Below are 19,954 nucleotides of genomic sequence, written 5' to 3' on the forward strand. Positions count from 1 at the left end.
TCCTTAACCTATCCGTAAAAGAGAGATGCCAGCCACCGTCCTGAGAAACTTAAGTTCGGCCGCTTGGTCAACAAATATGTGTACACTATGGGTGTTCGAGGATTGACCAGAGAAGGCAATTGTGTGACCGAGCTTCCGTTTTTCTAGACCAAGGTAGGCATTTATTTTTTATTTTTGTATATAAATCAACGCAAGCTCAGCATTCTATCCATCAGACCGAACAACAGTAGGACTGGGACAGAATGTACGGGACATGTGTGTGAACAAGCAGTGTTCTCTCCTGCAGGCGCAGCCAGTGAGCTGGCAAACTGTGATTTGATTAATAGAGTGATGTCTCATAGATGCAGCGCTGGCAGTTTTATTGGACCGTCTACGGCACAAAGCCAGTTATTCATCTGGTTCACACAGCTGCTCAACTCAAACACTGTACTGATGCAGTGAAGAATGTTAAAATATGCCACAGAAAACAAAACACTGACCATGTATACAGTAGCACTGCGTGCATATAACCGGCCTTTCCACTTAGTTATATACTGTATATATCCTCATTAGTGTGTGTAATATATATACATATATATATATAGATATATATATGTATATATATTACACACACTAATGAGGATACATTGTCTATGCACACTTTGACTACCTGTTAATACCTCTGTTAATACTATTAATATACTTTGACTATATTTATACCTGTTAATAAATCAATGTTACGCTAATCCCAGGCGGTACAAGTGCAGAGGGCCAAGCAAGAATACTGTTGTTGTAGTAGCCTATACATACCTCTCCCTTTGTTTTTCAACTCTACCTGTATCTTTTTTCTGTGTCTGTCCTGTGTTTCATAACTCCAGTATTATCATGACGACAACTCAATAAAGGTCTGTCTGTCTCTCTCTCCGTCCATCCATCTAGCCATCTATCCACAAACATCTGTGTGAAGCAGCGTCTCTCCTGCTACCTAATTTTATCCGTCCTCACCCATCCTCTCTTCTTTCTCCTTTACTTCATCCACCTTTCCCTATGATCCCCCCCCATTTCCTTTATCGTTGTTCTCTATTGTGTTCTGTTCTCCTTTCCTCTCTTCTAATTTTCCTTCCTCCTCCACTCCCTCTCCCTCCTTCATAACTCCACTTCCTCTGCTATCCTCTGTCAGGGATGAAAGCAACCAAAAAAAGAAGATGAAAATCTCATGACTGAAAAGTTATGTTACGCAAAGTCCTAATTTGTGATTTGTGAAACAGCGTGAAAGCAGCCCCCCCACACACACACACACACACAACAACATTCTGTTTCCTAAAAAATTAGCAAAAATCAAGAGAATTTGGTTTTGGTATTATCCTTACAAACCTATGTTCCTGCTTCTCATAGTTATGGGGGTCCTTGACATTAAAACGTTTGAGAAACCACTGCTTTAGAGAGAAAGCCAGGAGTTTAGACTGGACTCTATGGAATCCAAAGGATTTAAGTCAGTTGTTGTGACTGAAAACTTTAATCCCTCCTCTCCTCTCCTCCTTACGCCAGCTTTCCTCACCTCCTCTCCTCACATCCTCTCCTCTGAGCAGAGAACAGAGCAACTCACATGTTGCTGTGGTGTTTTTTTTCCTCCCAGTTGATGACAGGCAGCAAATTACAGGGCGCAGGGAGGCCGCATTCCTCCGCTCGACACCCCCACTCCTAACCAGCTGAGAGCCACGCTGTCACACACACACACACACACACACACACACACACACACACACACACACACACACACACACACACACACACACACACACACACACACACACACACACACACACACACACACACACACACACACACACACACACACACACACACACACACACACACTCTCTGCTGGGCACGCGCGAAAACATGCGTAAACATGCAGAGAGATGCACGCACACTTCCAGATGAAAACGAACGCATAAAAATGCACACACAGGCACATGCAAAAAAAAACACAAACACACACAAGACACACATTCTTCAAGCAGAAGGCGCTCATCTCGTATACCCAACCGCAGAACTAAATGTCACATGATCCCTTAAAGACGGAATGAAAAATAATGTTCCCGGCTATGAGTTGATATAAACGTAATTACAGACATACCGCCTTAACTTTATCAAGCCCTCATTGGATGGATTCCATGGCAGAAAGACACACTACATTGTTTCACAACTACAGTACCTGCTTCTGAATCAGGTTTATGTCCAATTATCTTTACAAGAACTTCACTCATTTTCATTTGACTGCTCTTTGCTGCTGGATTCAAGGCTCCATTTACAGTTTGACTTTTAGCTGGAAGTGGAACTCCAGACAGATTTGTAAAGAGCAGCAGTAGAAGAAGTGACACACTAACACCCAGGATCGAAACCCAGGTCTAACACGTGTGTGGGGGGGGGGGGAGTATCTCATTCTAACAATCATCTATAACATAGGCCTACTCAATTCATTACAGTGTAACTGCGTTTATTAATAGACGGTATACTGTATTCACAAACGCGTTCAAACCCATGATTTTACAAGAATACTGTCAGACAACCCTTTCGACTTTCAGTTTCATAACGCGCCATTCGTGGGGCGACGATGTGTACATTAGCAATAATTCACAGAGGAGATTGTGTGCACATCTTGTATTTAAGCCAGGTGCTGGACATCAAGGCAAGAATCAAGGAGAAGGTAAAAACATCCGCACACACACAAGTGTGTGTGCGGATGCTTTTACTTTCTCCTACATTAGCAATAATAACTGGTTGATTGATTCCCTGGTTCAAATGGCCTTCAGTAACACACACAACCCCCCAGGGAACACTACACTTCCTGGACGACAACATACATGTATCATGTTATGTCCTACATGCAGGGACCCATATGTGACCTCATCCATCACTGTGAGCTCGGGACTCTGTCACATACCATAGCCATCCAGAATTGGGGTTAATGTTGGGGCGAAATGTTGCACTTTCGACCTATTTCTCAATGTCATGTCGCCAATTACCCCCCAATTCTGCATATGGCAATGCTATGCTATGCTATGTGACTGAGTCCTGAGCTTCAGTGATGGGCGAGGTCACAGACAGGGCTGTAGGACGAACAGAGCCCACCAGGCAGCTTCATTAGAATAGGAAAACACAGCGCTGGTCCCAGGCCCACTGTGTGGCCTCGCCTGAGGCCATACTGTGGAAAAGTGACCTCATCATCCCCAACAACACCCTTTTCCCGCAAAGGAAAACGAGAGAGAGAGAGAGAGAGAGAGAGAGAGAGAGATTGAAAGCAGTGTTGCCAGTTTTTGCGAGAGAAACAAGCAACCAGTTCTATAAAAACAAGCCCAAAAGAAGCGACTAGGCTACATGAGACCTTTAAATCGGTTATTTGAAAATAGCCGATCTACAAGCTCACAACACGTCGAGACGCGACGTGTTGTGAGCTTGTAGATCTGCTATTTTCAAAAGAAAATCTTGGGAAAAGTGAACCTTTTTGAATATTTTTTGAAAGTCTTGTATGGGGGTCCCTGGCACAAAATATTTGTATATGGAAAAATACATATTTATTAATTTAGGGGTCCATGACATGAAAATGTTTGAGAACAACTGGTTTAAACAGCATTTAGGAAACAAGCCCAAATAAGCAACAACACTTAAGGAACGAGCCCCAAAAAACCTGCAACTACCAATCATTTACAGCAATTTTACAGAAAAAACAAGCCCAAAGTCGCTTATAATAAGCGGACATGGCAACACTGCCCTTTTCCCGCTCTGCCTGACAAATGGAGGAGGCGTAGATCTCCACAACAGCGGATAGGACATACATACGGTAAACCAAACACAAGGATTAGATCTTTTTTTGTTGCCCTCTGTGGACCAGCCTCAAACATCCTCCCTTTCAGTCCATGTTGTACAGCTTTCACCATCCTGCTGCTTAACATGACAATGAATGCACCATTCACACATACATGGAAGCATGCCCACACGCACACGCACACGCACACGCACACACACACACACACACACACACACACACACACACACACACACACACACACACACACACACACACACACACACAGGGGCCTCTCAGCTGCTGGGATAAATCTGCAGTTTCCTCAAGGGAAGACCCCCCTCCCCACCCCCACTTCTTGAGAAGACCCACACAAACACAGACACACACACACACACGCACGCACTCACACACACAGAAACGTGCACACATACGTACATGGCACACACAACCCCATACATACATACAAACAAACAAACACTCACACACAAATACATATTAACACTTGTGATACTTTTAGGACAGCATTGAAAATGGCCAACAAATCCTGAATAATAGCAGATCTACAGCTATGAGCTTGGAGATCAACTATTTTCCAGTGTGTGACCAAGTAGAAATCAGGCACAACTCTAACCCCCAATCCCTAAATCTTAACCTTTGACCCCGACCTGAATCTTTTCCTAATAGCACGCCTTTAACTAATAATAATAATAATAATAATAATAATGCTCAAATCATTTCTAACCATGAAGCAACCATTTCTCTTGTGACGACGAGGACAATTGTCCTCACAATGTCTATTTATCAAATTACTACCATACTTGTGGGGAATTCTGGCCCTCAAAAGTATAGTAATACAAGTACACACACACACACACACACACTGTGCGCCCCCAGGGAGACCTCCCATTGTGTGAGTGGAGGAACTGGGGTCTGCTGCTGACAGGAAGCACATCGTCCTGGCCTGAAGCACAGCTTCCTGCAGGACACAGGAAAACACTGCAAACCTGAGAGCATGTACGCTTCACGCACACACACACACACACACACACACACACACACACACACACACAGAGGCTAACATCACATGATACATCATGCTGAGCTTAGATAACATGTCACTAGTGTGAGGCTGTGGTGTGTGTGTGTGTGTGTGTGTGTGTGTGTGTGTGTGTGTGTGTGTGTGTGTGTGTGTGTGTGTGTGTGTGTGTGTGTGTGTGTGTGTGTGTGTGTGTGTGTGTGTGTGTGTGTGTGTGTGTGTGTGTGTGTGTGTGTGTGTGTGTGTGTGTGTGTGTGTGTGCGCGTGTGTGTGTGTGTGTGTGTGTGTGTGCTGTGCGCTGACTGAGGCCCTGCATGTTAAAGGAAGTAACACCCTGCCACCTATAGTTCCATCTACATCTAGCTGTTATCCTAAGCTTAGTTCAGACCAAAGATTTGCGAAGAGACTAAATCCGCGACATGGTGTGTGAGCTTGTAGATTGGCGATTTATACGACGCTGTTGTACGCTGGGAGCATACAAGATTCCGAACGCTTCGGAAGAAAAATAGCGCCGGTCTGAATCAACATTTAGTTCGGCACCAAAACCCCAGTCTTCACTGGGACCGTTGTGCCGTGCCGCGGGGGAACAGACGGTAAAAACGTTTCATGTGGAAAAGGAATCTCAATGATTTAATTTTTTTTTTTTTCTTCATCCAAATCAGGTTGAAACTTCAAACAGCAGACATCACATGTGTCTCATATCCTCCAGCCCCTCCCTCCTCAGATTCTCCACCAGCCCAAACACAATCCGCCACATTCAGCCTCCACAATGAGGCATTATGCCACTTTTGGTCGGTGACGCTGTTTTCGTCAAGTATTTTGTGAGGCCTCCTTGTTTTCTTGAGTCCCAAAAAAACCCCAGCCCCACCCCCTCTTTAACTTTCCCCCTCTCCCCACTGAGTCCAGGTTCAAAATGTCACAAAGTGAATTCAATAAAGGCCAATGGGGGGGTCCACAGGCTTGATGTGCCTGTCATCAGACACATGTGACGACTCCGTCTTCAAAACACATGTCAAAAGACAAGCTGTGGCTCAGGAGGTATAGAGCGGCCGCTTGGGAATCGGAAGGCTCCCGGTTCGATCCCCGCCGGCTCCCCCTAGGTTAGTGTCGAAGTGTCCTTGAGCAAGACACTGACTGAACCCCTAACTGCTCCCGATGAGCAGGTTGGTGCCTTGCGTGGTTTCCTCCATGTGACGTCGGTGTGTGAATGTGTGTGTGAATGGGTGAATGTAATGCACAATGTGCCTTGGATAAAAGGCGCTATATAAAATGCGCCATTTACCATTTACAAGAGTCTCGTCCACATGAGTTCAGCTCTGGAGGAAGCTCTATTTGCATACAAAACGTGACAAAGGCTGCTATGTGCTTGCAAGCTTCCCACACTCGCTGCTAAAAGTGTCATGAACAAGCTGTTAAAGGTATCATGACATTCATGTTTACACCACATTCAGAGTCTTTGTCCTGGTCCTTCAAACGTGTACAAAAAGTTTTAACTGAAAATTCCACTCCAGTGATTCACTGTAGGTGTTTTTGTCTCACATTTCTAAAGCCTTTTCAACTGCAATGAAAAAAGAAATCTTTGCCTGCGGGTGTCGCTGGTGAGGGATTTTGCCTGTCAATCATCGCCTCTGCTCCGCCCCCCCCCAAAGGAAAGGATAGGGGAGGGGAGGGGCAAGGAGGAGAGTGGGCGGGATTAATCGACTGTGACCTCACTGTCGAAGGGCCAAGCTCAGATTACTTTTCAGCCTAATTATTCAGAAAACCCCAGACCACAGAAAATCCACTGAATGTTCAAAGTTCAGATTTTTTTAGTGTAATTGAGGTCATAAAACCCCCCAAAAAACATAATAAATTAAAAAAGTGAAAATGAATGTCATCGAACCTTTAAGGAGGGGGAGACGTAGGATCCTCATACAGCCTGTAGGAGTGGCAGACAGATATACGGGTCCACTTCCCTGTCATTGAACCTCTCTTAAGCGTAGCGAGTGGGAGCTGTTGAACTTGGATGCCAGGGTCCATTGACAACTTTCAGTGTCACGTGCAGGAACTGTAGAGATCCAAACACCATGCAGACTAGACTGGACACGAAGACATTCTTGTAGTGGGAAACGCTCGCTGGAAACAATGTCCTTTTTGTAAAAGGAGTGTGAGCAATCCCCCCCCCCCCCCCCCTCTCCATTTTTTTTTTTGTCTTAGCGGAGACAGAAAAAGATTACATCGAAGCAGCCGTGAGACACAGAAGAGATTTTTCGATTTTCACATGTCCTCACTAGGGTTGGGATCCGAAAGGATTTTTACGATTCCGGTTCTTCAACGATTCCCTCTTAACGGTCTTATTCCTTAACGTTTCTCTTTAACGATTCTTATATATTTAAAAATATATATTTAATTTTGACTTTCATTCCAATTTTTGGATAATGACAAATCTAATCATACATACACGGTATTGCAAACATATTATTGTAGTGGTTTTCAAAGTGAGGTGCAGGACACTTACAGGTCTGTAACTGTGAGAGTGTACAAATGGAACCAAATGGAACCGTAATACTCCATTTGTACACTCCCAGATGGTGGTCCTTGAAATTAAAAAGTTTGAGAACCACTGACAGTGTAATAAACCGGTTCCGGAAACGGTTCCAAATGTGATGCAACCGATTCCGGTTCCTCAACAAAATGTCAGGACTTTGACTCGGGATCCACATGGGAACGGCTCTCATGTGTGGATCTCGGACTTCATGTGACCACTGACCATGCCGTACGACAAAAAATTTGGGAAAGTATTTCAATACGATCTGATCCGAGAATTTAAGTTAAATATTTCAAAGAAGCACCTCTTCAGCCTGGCAGTGTGCACAATACACTTGGCACTGATTGGTCCATTTAGCAAGATTATCTTGTAGGAATCTTCAGAATACATGCTATGGCATCCATCCTTTATTCTTTATAGGCAGGTCAGAGTGAGACATGGCAGGGAAAAGGGATAACAAAGGATGGCACAGATTATGAACCCACGCTCAGTCATTGTTGTGTGGACACGACAAGAAGAAGAAGTCAATGGTAAGCAACCACCACTGTCAAAATAAGCAACGAAGTCTATGAAAAGTAAAACAAGCCCAAAAGAAGTGGAAAGGCCACATGAGCACTTTAAACATATACAGTACATTGGCTATTTCAAAATAGCTGATCTACAAGCGAGCTGTGAGCTGCTATTTTCTAAAGAAAATCTTGAATCTCAAACATTTTGAATACTTTTTGAAACATTTTAACAACACAAATCTGGTACGGGGGTCCCTGGCACACAATATTTTTTAGATGGGGGGGGGGGGGGGTCTGTGTACAAATACATAATTTGGGGGTTCCTTGACATGAAAATGTTTGAGAACCACTGGTTTAAACAACATTAGGAAACAAGCCCAAATAAGCAACTACACTTAACAAACAAGCCCCAGAAAAACCCAACCCGCAACTACCAATATTTACAAGCAACTTTACAGAAAAACAAGCCCAAAGTCGCTTATAATAATAAGCAGACATGGCAACGCTGGCAACCACCGGGAACATCACAGATCAACACTCTTGCAAAACAATCTGTGTTGCAGAAAGACACATCATCCCATTCTCCATAAAGCACTGATGATGTCCCATGCATCCAGTAACACATCCCCAGAGGAGCAGATGAAAAAACCCCACCCTGAAACAAAGATTTCGTTTTCCCCATTTTTCACCCATTAGCTGTTGTTTCCACTGGCCTCTGCAGCCAGTCACAGTCCAGGCTGTTCTGGCTCTGGTTCCCCGGCTGCAGGACTCAGAGTCACATTGCATTCTGGGAGCAAACAGTCCCCTGTTTTCATTTGCGGTGAGCCACACTTATGAAACAATATCCAGGCCTGTTGGTACCAGCGTCGCTCAACCGCCTCTACAAACTGTCAGCTGTATGACCCCAGAAGAGTGGGTTTTGTCTTAAAATGCCATTGGCCAGCTCCAAACAACACAAGCAAATCCTAATGCCAACCAAAACAGTCAAAAGCTGAGTGGCTTTTGAGATTGTTTTGAACTCACCAACACAAACTGGCATGATTTCGGGATACGTCTTTCTGTATCTTATCATTGTATGTCGTCCCATCTCCATATTTCAACTTTCTGAAGTTTCTTTTATACTTTTCCATAAATGAATGCCCTACTTCATCATACAACAGTGTCATGCGAAAGTAGCAAAAATAGCCGCTCACAACGTGTTCCAAAGCGGCGCGTTGTGAGTGTATGGATCGGCTATTTTTGAAAAATACTGAAAGTGTCTGTGGAAATATTTAACCAATGAAAAACATTAACAAGAGCTTGCAACTACATTGGATCAAAATTAAGTATCCAACAATTACAAAACAATTGGATCCACTGGAACACATTTTTTTTTCTTTTTCTGAAAAGTAAAGTTTTTGGAGATTTCTACACGACAGCAACGATATTCATTACTGTGCCTTTTCACTTTACCTCTGCATTTTGTGTAGCGTACATACATCAAAACAATCGAAACTACACAGCATCCGGAGACTCCAGCCCAGAACTCGGTTGGCCTACAACAAAGCAAGCATACAGTACAGCCGAGTCTGTGACCCATTTGTTTCCTTCACTACAGTAGCAATTGGTGCATCCAGATGTTTGATTCTCATAACTGCGTTCCAGATGTCAACCAGTGCTATTGGCTCCTCAGAAACTACTGAACTATACAGTAGGTGATTATTTGTCAGTTGTTTCCTCGGTGGAAATTATACTAATTCGCGAGCATCTCTTGGATTGAGAATGTCAGTTAATGACAGGGCCATGGGTCCATATCTTTAAAAATGGTTGCCCTACAAAGCGCCACAAGAACTATGCAAACTATTAGCCACTTAAACCCTGTATACTTACTTTACCGGGGTCCCCCAGGGCTCTATACTGAGGTCTGCCTGTCTTTTCTCCCTGTACGCCAAAATCCCCTCGACGAAAGTAGCCAATGTACAAGCTCAAAACACAGCATTTTTAGGCAAACAGGCCTAAAAATTTTACTTAAGTACAGTACTTGAGTAAATGTACTTCACAGTACACCACTGTGTACACCAAATCCCGAGAGTATAGCCGATCTACAAGGTCAAAACGCATGCGTTGTGAGCTTGTAGATCAGCTATTTTGGCCCAGTGTTCGGCCTCAGAATAGGGACAGTAGGGTTCACATGGTTAAGGTAAAAATACCCATCGGTAAACTATGAGGTCATTCACAATGTGGTGTGTGTGTATGGGTGTGTGGACACTCTAATATAGTTATACATAATGTGTTGATAATGTTAGCCTCACAGCTGAAGTGACTTAATTACAGACTCAGCCTGTAATGACTTAATGCTTCATACGCAAGTAACGCAACGCTGAATTCTTCAATGAACCTGTGAGCCGTGATGTGCTGTAATCAGCTCTGTGCTGTACGCGAACGGGCCTTTCCCACCGGATCGCTGTAACTCGCCCTGCAACGCCCCCTTGGCCTCACGGCCTCTCACATAAGCAGACCGCTTTAAATAACTCCCGAAACAGTGCAACACCAGATGGCTATGTGGCGTGCAACGTTAAGCGTTAGACTTCCAATCCCGACGCTTCGGGATTGAATTCCGTTCCCTGCGCTGCTCATACGTCTTGTCTAAAATGCGTTGCAAATTATTTTATTAGGATTAAGGTTAGGTTTAGGCATAGTTTTTGTCGCCCCCAGCGAGGCGGACCACTCAGCCCACTTGGTGAGAACAGACAACAACCCCTAATATTAAGTTAGGAAGTAGTTAGGCAAAAAAACTGTTACAACGACAGAGGCGCGCCGTCTCAAGACTTGAGCAGCGAGAGGCACCTCCGTCCGGGCACTATTTTCCACCACGGAGGAGGAAAGCCGGGCAGTGCTATCCTCCTGGAATGTGAGGCAGTGACTAGGGCCGTCACCAAGTTACAGCGATCCGGTGGGAAAGGCCCGGTCGTGTATTGTAATCAGTGTTGATAGATTTTGTGAGAGAAACAAGCGGACCGGTCTACGAAAAACAAGCCCAAAAGAAGCGACTAGATTGCATGATCACACACATCAAAATCAGTTGAACGACTTTAACCCTATATATATCGACTATTTGAAAATAGACGATCTACAAGCTCAAACGCGTCGCAATGTAACACGTCTATTTTCAAGGAATCTTAAATAAAATGTGAAATATTTGGAATATGTTTGAAACATTTCAAATACACCAAATACGTATGCATTTGGGGGTCCGTGACATGAAAATGTTTGAGAACCTCTTGTTTAAACAACATTAGACAGCAAGCCTAAACAAGCAACTACACTTAAGAAACAAGCCCAAAAAAACGCAACCCGTAACATTACAGAAAAACAAGCCCAAGGTCGCTAATAATAAGCGGACATGGCAACACTGGTACCAAACTGTGTGGTGTCACTATTTATTGTGCAGCATCACATTTCACAGGAATAGTAGCGAACGGCTTGAGAATGTCTTCTACCATGAGATCTCATAATTGAATGGGAATTTGGAGTGAGGAAATTAATAATGCATGCTACTGTACTGCAAGATTAAAAGTGCAGACAGCGGGGACAAGATTTTTACTGAGATAGCGGACAGAAAGTACAAACAAATGAGTGTGCTCTTTGTATTAATATTGTTACTCTTGAATACCTGGTATTAGGTACAATACTATCTCGTAAGTGCTTACAGCACAGCACTGCATACACACAATACATTTCTTTAAGGTTTTTAACTTTTTAGATCCAATTTCTATACTGTAGTTTTAGAGTAGAGTTGGAGAACTACAATAGGTTATTAGAGAGTAACAAATCACTGTGATCTCGCCGCAACGCGATGCTGTAGTTCATGAATCGCACGTCCTTCATCAATAGCCAATATTAGGATTCAACATGGACTAGTGTATTGGAACTATACACTAGTGTTTGGAACTATTGAGCGTTACTTCCACATTTTAACCAAGTCCCAAATCAACAATAATTGATAATTGAATAAATGATTAAATATTATATGAATATTCTTTATATCCATGAGAGAGAGAGACCTCTCTCTCTCTCTCTCTCTCTCTCTCTCTCTCTCTCTCTCTCTCCTGGACAAGAGAAACAACATCATCTCTACATCCTAAGGGGAATAATTATGTTTATTTTCCATCCGCTGCCAAGCAAATTTTCTGCTCTGTGAGTGATCCATAACAATTAATGGAGTTTCCATGATGCCGTGCTGTCATGAAGGCCAGTATTACAGGAAGTCTTTCTGAAAGCAGATTCTTTGGGTTCTTGTTGTGAGAAGATTTTGATTCTACTGGATTTCAGGGCACAGGGCTTGATAAGTGCCTCTTTCCCAAGCCATGTTAGCAGTTGACTTGGTGTGGTTATATTTAGCCCAGCATTTTTCAATCAGTATTTCTCATGCAGTCCAGAGCACAGGCAACCAGGGGAGGATAGAGAGATAGAGCTACAGTGACAACTTTCAAAGATGTATTATTATACAATGGGAAGTGGTGTTATTGACAACAGCTGTGTTCCCGTAAGGCCGTTAACGCCCATAAAGCACAGATAGCTGTGCTGCACTTTGTACATAAAGCATTATAGTAATACGTTAGTCCAGGGGTCTTCTATAGGGAGTCCGGGACCCCTCGGGGGTCCTCAAAGTTACTACAGGCGGGACGCCAAATCTTTGTGTGATAGGAACCTTTCTTTTTACATTAACCACTTGAACCCTAGCATCCCTATTCTGAGGGGAACATTAGCCGAAAATAGCAGATCTACAAGCTCACAACGCCTCGCAGCTCTCACAACGCCTCGCAGCTCTCACAACGCCTCGCAGCGCGAGGTGTTGTGAGCTTGTAGATCGGCTATTTTCAGCAAAGAGCAGCCCAAGTACAAGTTTTCCAAGTATTGAGTGTTTAAGTGGTTAACTGCCTGAAAATACACATTAACATGAATCCAACACAACACTGTCAAACAAGTCTATGAAGCTATCTATGAAAAAGTTGAATCTGCAACACAATTTTATACAGTATGTATAGTCCCTGCTTCATCTCTCTCTCAGCTAGGGGGTCCTTGGCCTGAAAACCATTGAAGACCCAGACCCCTGCCTTAGTCACAAATGGTCAATGGACTGCATTTATAAAAAAGCGCCTTACTAGTCTGTCCGACCCTTCAAAGTACTTTACACACACACAGACGAAGTGACAATGGAGGAAACCATCAGCCTAATGCTGGAGCAAGACATCAACCTGCTCATCGGGAGCGGTTAAGTTAGGGGATCATTGTCTTGCTCAAAGGACAACTTCGCCACACAGCCAGGAGGAGTCGGGATTGAACCGAGAACCTTCCCAATACTCAGCCTCAGCCGCCCCTACAGAACAACAACAGAGAAGTCTCTCCTATCATCACGGTAATACTGAATACTACAACACAAAAGTTAGAGTTCAGAAGACAGAGCTAATGATCTGATGCGTAAAGGGGGTTCCAGTGTGTGAAAGCTTACAGTAAATTGACACTGAGCCAGACAATGACTCCGACTTAAAGACAGAAACACCATCAGCCTGCATATCTTCCAAACTCTGAACTCGACTTCTGAAGGGCTTTTCCCTCTTTGAGGAGCAATTTGAGAAGCCACTCCAATCAGAGAAATCTGGCACCAATGCGGAACGTGGTAATTTCCATTTTCAAAGGGTGGGTGCCTGCTAATTATGGGGAAAGCCTTCAGCTATCAGCTTCCATGTAGGCCCCGACACTTAGCGCTAATTACTGCCTGAGAACAAAATGCTTTAACTTTAAATGATAAAGGCACCAGAGTGATTTTCATAGACCAGGCCATAAGTGTGTGTTTGGAATGTTTGAAAACACACTCCTAGATTTACTGTTGTGACTGTAATCAGTGAATGTCAGCTTAATGCTGGAGCAAGGAATGATTCCTTACAGCTGTTATCTCCAAGATTATCCTTAGAATAACAAACCATTGGCTCCAAATCAGACCGCAGGTTCCAGTGTTCACTCACTGAAGCATCACACCACCACACAGCGCTTTAAGGGACTCTCAAACCTGAGATGGTGAAATTAAACCAATGTGGCGTTAATAAAGACACATGGCTGCTTGTTTTCAGGCACTATTCAGGAGTCTTAGCAGCACTTGGCCAAGTCAGTTCACCTCAAACCAGGACAAGCAAAAATCATCTTCAAAATGAAGATGTGATCGCTATAACGCAGGAAACGGAATAGCATTATACTGTGCACCTGAATAAAGGAAGAATAACTTCCATTTTCATCTCACTGTGATCCTGAGTATCAGACTCCTACAGTCCCCCCCCCCCCCGTGACACCCCTCACTAAATTTACAGCAGTTCTATTTTTGTGAGGTCAGACAGTAAGTCATACCCCAGGGTACTGTTGCAGAATGAGCGCCACCGTTTCGCTGTCCCATGTGAGCTCATCAATGTTGTTGAAACGCTTCACGCTTGGACATGTAACAGGCGCTAAGTGTTTGGATTCGCTGCAATGACCCTCCCGGGTGATAGTAGCCTAGATAACATGACAGGAATTAGACGTGGGAGGGAGGGATGGATGGGAGGGTGTCAGGGGGCAGGACTGGTCTGCCTGTTTGCTCAAATGAGGACTTGGCTGTTTCGTTCCTGTGGCATATAGGGGATGATATTTAGTGGTCACCTCATTTGTTTAGATAAACTTTTTGTTACCACCGCACTCCGACTCCTATGGTGCAATATCCTCTTAGACCAATACCATTTAAATAAGTGACGGGTCGCACTCAGAAAGGACAAACGTTTTTGGCTAACCAGCCTTTGTCAGTGTCTGTTATTCTCATTTGTTCAACCACCTAAGTTTTATACTGTATCGTACAGCGCTGTTCGAAAATAGCCAATCTATGAGTTCACGTCTCGTGATGTGAGCTTGTAGATCTTCTATTTTCTTTGTAAAGCATTTTTAACATTTTGCCCAAAATAGGGATGCCGGGATGAGAGTGGCTCATTCTCTGCAGCCTACGTGTAATTTAGTTTTTAGAGTACGGTAGTTGGCTTTGGCACAATTACATCTGTGCTTTAAGTGCTCTGCAATGTCATGTCAGAAACAAACACAATACTCCTTCTAAGTACAATCTAAAAAAAACTTGCGACCATTCATAATCAATCCTGCACTTTATTTGACAACGTATCCTGTACTACTTGAAAGTAATACTGCACTTTATACACAATTCACTTTAGTACACACATATATTGCCCCCCTAAAACGCTATTTTCTTAGTGCAATAATATATGAGCCAAGTAAAAATGTATTTTAGATATACTTTGCACCTTTTGTACCTGTTTTGAACCTTTTTTGTTTTTGTATTTATGTATTATGCTTTGTTTTCCCTGTGTAATGTAATGTACTCTATTGTCTGCTTGTTTTTATGTTTTTCTTTTGTGGGGACAGCGGATGTTAAAGGTAGGGTAAGTGATTTGCAATTATTCAAATAATTGCAAAATGGGTCTATGTTCTGATAGTGCTCGTTACTATAGAGTGTCCTGTCCATATAAGGAGTCTCCATGTCTCTCCAGCTCTTTATAAAACAGAAAATGCATTTTCGTTTCAGTTTCAGTTTCATTTCCAATTTTATCCAATCAGGATAGAGAACTCAATCAGGATATAGATTAAACAAGTGAAATTGAAAGTGATGACACTAAGAAATGAGCAGGCAAAATTTGAACAGGAACACTATAAAAATGAAGCTTAAAAATTGGTACTTTCTCCTGATTGGCTGTGATTTTGACACCTACCAGAAAATGTATTTTCTGTTTATTAAAGAGCTGGAGAGACGGGGAGACTCCTGTTACTGAACAAACACTCTATAGCAATGATTACTATCAGAATATAGTGCTTTAACCTTTTAACAAAATACTTTTTGTTTTAACCCAAAAATATCACTTACCCTACCTTTAATTAGCATCTTTGCTAAATCCGGTGTATTTACATTACATTGATATGTATCGCTCATTAATATGCGGTGTCCCATCTAAATGAACAAACAAAGTAAAGTAAGTAACAATGTCCAGAGATATCATCTGGCTGTGAAAGAAGCAGCATGGGGGGGCCTCAACAACACACAACAACAGTCTTCATCAGCTGCATGGTTTGCTGATGTGCTGGCCTGCCTCATCCTCTCCTCCTCCTCTCCCACCTCTCAGAGACTTCTCACACGTCTACATCATACGCCAGTGACAGTTTATAAGTGTGATATTTTTACATCAGCACAGTTTGTGTTTCCGGTGCCACAGCCAACTTTTATTTGAACCGGGGCTATAATCAGTGACATGGCTGAACAACATTATGTGCACGAGGAGAACAACCAGAATGGCCATTTCATGAGGTAGGAAGCTCTTGTTGTGAAAGGTTGATTGGGACTGTGGTCGTTTGAGGCCAGACATGTCATGTGTCATCTTGTTCCCATAACTTGCATTGTTAACCACTTAAACCCTATAGCCTGTACTTTGTTGACCGGAGTCCCCCAGGGCGCTATACTAGGTCCGCACCCCCCCCCCCCCCCACGTCAAATGTCTTTGCTGAAAATAGCCGACCTACGAGCTCACGACGCATTGCGTGCTTGCAGATCTGCTATTTTCTCTGAATGTTCTCCCCAGAATAGTGTTGCAGGCTCTATCTTAAGGTCTGTCAGTGTTTAATCAATAATTAAAATGCTGTTTATTTCTGAGGTCGTTTTATCGTGTGGTACAGCACTTTGGTCAACCTGGTTGTTTTTAAACATGCTTTAAATTTACTTGACTTGACTATAGGGTTCAAGTGGTTAATATTTACATTTGTGATATAGCTCTTTCTGTGCTTGCCAACTTCATCTTTTTGTTTTGTTTTGTTTGGAGTTTCCTTCTATTGTTATGTGAGAGGATGTGCCTCTATCTTGGTGTGCTGGTGTTATGTAAAGCCAAGTGCAGCAGAGCTAAACCAGGACATGTGATAGATCAGAAGCAGTATGTGCGTAATGTAATGGAAGACAGTAAAGGGATGATCCATCTAAACCTGTCTGATGGATATAAGGATCACAGAAGTAATGCACCATTATATTAGCCAGGTTAGGACCAGTATTGCCATGTCTGCTTATTATAAGCGACTTTGGGCTTGTTTTTCTGTTGCTTGTAATAATTTGGTAGTTGCGGGTTGCGTTTTTTGGGGATTGTTTGTAAAGTGTAGTTGCTTATTTGGGGTTGTTTCCTAATGTTGTTCAAGTAAATGTTTTCATGTCAAGGACCCCCAAATTAATATGTATTTGTCCATGCGGACATCTGAAAATATTTTGTGCCAGGGCAGGGACCTCTGTACCAGATTTGTGTTTGTGCTTATTTCTTTTGCAAACTCTGGCAACACTGCTTAGGACATAAACTCACATGACATGACAGGGCAACACAGGGTCAGTTTGCAATCCACTGGATCTGCATTACAGTATGATCAACAACAATGAACTCTAACTCAGTGATTCTCAACCTTTTTAATGTCAAGGACCATCAGTTTGAATTAGATTAGACCACGGACCCCCATGCATTTCATTAGGAGCTGTGCTTTATAACTGTATAACCAATAGAATACACTTATTGTTTATGTATTGTTGAATGGCAAAGAAGTTATCTATCTTCAGTGTTAATTTAACTCTGAGAGTGTAGGCTACAAATGGAACCAATAGCCTATGGTTCCTAACTATCAATCATTGATGCTCTAACTCTCTAACTCTAACTCTGCACGGAAAAACACAAGAGAAACGAACAAACTCTATAAAATTGTGAGTCACTGTCCTGAATGACACAGAGAACCGCAGATTATATGGTTTAAATTAAATAAATAAAATTGAGCGGCTTGAGATAAATGTGCAACATGTAATGAAAGACAGGATTGACCATAAAGATGGGATGTCAGCGGTCAGAGAGACAATGGGAGGAGGGGGCATTCCCATCCTTCTATTGTTTTACAGGGGACATGTTTACTTTGTGAATACACACACACACACACACACACACACACACACACACACACACACACACACACACACACACACACACACACACACACACACACACACACACACACACACACACACACACACACACACACAACCACACACAACCACTCTGCTGGGCTGCTGTCCCACATCCAACATGTCATGTTACTTTTCAAATCTGCTTTTGGTCATTTATAGGCTACTGCTGTGCTGTATATACTTGCATGCATGCCAAAACATGACACAAATGTATAAATATGCGTTCCTTAAGCAGCCACAGATTCAACAGCCGACAATCTGTTTGACAGACCATAGGAGAATAACACAGAGACTAACAATAGCATAGTAGCCTATTGAATATTATTGTTTGTCATTAAATGTTTCAATGAATTGAATACATAGCAGATTAAACCTAAGAAAGCATGGCTTGTTTCCATTGGGGGGAAACAAGCCATAGTGCTTTCTTGGGTTTAATCCTTTTAGCATCCTTTTGTATAGAACTGTACTTTCTGTGCTTTTTTTTGGCAAACGGTTCATAAAGTATTCAATCAAAACATTATTTGTATTATTATATCTGCAAAGAAGATGCAAATAGGATGCCACAAGTTATGCATGCAAGGAGTTTGTTCTGATGTCAAAGAAAACAGCTGTAGGTTGTTATGAATAGGCCTAACTAACTGACACTTATCTAAAGAGGTTTACAAACTGTATAAAAGACAAATATGACACTGTAGGCTAAACGGATACAAACTATGACTGACTTTATACGGGGGTCTCGGACCTACCCGCGACACGAATAGAGCCTGACAAATCTAATAAAAACAAGACATGCTAATAACTAAATCCTTTCTACAGACAGATCCCTACGATACAGCAGCACAACACCGCAAATCACTCATTCATCATTACGCATTAATCTATATTTCAATTCATAGCCAAAGAGAATGAGAATCTTTGACAACTTTCCTCCAATAACTCTGGGAGCTCTAATGTGTGGATGTAAAAGCCTTGATCGATGCAGATGAGCCAGTGATCAATAGATGAGAGAAGTGTCTTACCTTGCGTCAGTCAGATGTGCGCTGACATTCTTGGGATCAGCGGTAATAAGGAGGTAATAATAAATTTGGGAGGAGGTCGGAAAAACACTGTCCTTCTTGCGCGACTTCTTGCCTCAAGTCTCTTCAAAACCTCACCGATTGGGTGACTGACAGCGAACTCCTCCAATGAGCAACGAGGGGGAGGTGCCGCAGCGTCTCTGACGTCAGAGGGGGGCAAGGACTATTCCTCATGTCAGTCAGATGGCGCCAAAATGACGTGTGTTTGCCTTCTATCAGTGGTTCTCAAAGTGGGGTCCGGGTCCCAGGGGTGAGGGTCCCTAAGGTTCCTGGGGGTCCCTGGCAAAATGAAGAACAGTTTCATTTCACTATTATTTCATAGACTAGTTAGGCCAATGGGATCAAATCTGACTGTTCTTCAGATCATATCTCTGTCCCACTGGTATCTGCCACCACCTACAGTCAGTAGACTGTAGAAGTCTGTATTAAATATAATCTAACAAGCATTTTCTCTTATGGGGGTCTCTGGCATAAAATGTTTTAAATCTAATATGAACCACTGTTCTATTGGATTTGATAGGATTGCACCTTACCCATCCCAGGGCGATACAGCAGCCAAGATCAGTGAAAAAGTAGGCTACTACATTTCTTTACTTAAGTAAAAGTATCAATACTGCAATTTAGAAACACTCCGTTACAAGTAAAAGTCTGGTTGTCAAAATTTACTTGAGTAAAAGTACAAATGTATTGGCATCAAAATATATAAAGTACCAAAAGTAGAAGTACTCATTGTGCAGAATGTCCCGTTTCACAAGTAGTCCATGAGCCAGAGCCCCAAAATTGAGCAATGATTATCGAAAGAGTGGGCAAAACCAAACCTATATTAAATTGTTCATAGGGTCAATACGAGTAAATAAATATATGATAACCTTTCCACAGGAGCAGCTTTTTCATGGTTATCACACATTTTGTTATTTTCCCCATACGTACATGACAGGTGAAAAAATTACAACATTTAAAAAAGAGTTATCATA

At 42.6% G+C, this 19,954-nt stretch overlaps 1 protein-coding gene across 2 annotated transcripts in view; it reads right to left on the minus strand.

Annotated features, from left to right (window-relative positions):
* The window catches only part of kank3 (KN motif and ankyrin repeat domains 3), a 52,463-nt gene extending 33,418 nt beyond the window's left edge, over window positions 1–19,045 (minus strand). The window contains exon 1 of one of the 2 annotated variants that reach the window (XM_080431741.1): window positions 18,924–19,045. The gene's annotated coding sequence lies outside the window, so the exon portion shown is untranslated. Of the gene's footprint in view, window positions 1–1,585; window positions 1,688–18,923 lie in introns of those variants that run through there. The other variant, XM_080431742.1, reaches the window with a different exon arrangement.
* Window positions 19,046–19,954: the final 909 nt, after the last annotated feature.

The sequence above is a fragment of the Gymnoscopelus braueri genome (genome assembly GCF_963280865.1).
Source record: "Gymnoscopelus braueri genome assembly, chromosome: 6".
In the NCBI taxonomy this organism is placed as follows: domain Eukaryota; kingdom Metazoa; phylum Chordata; class Actinopteri; order Myctophiformes; family Myctophidae; genus Gymnoscopelus; species Gymnoscopelus braueri.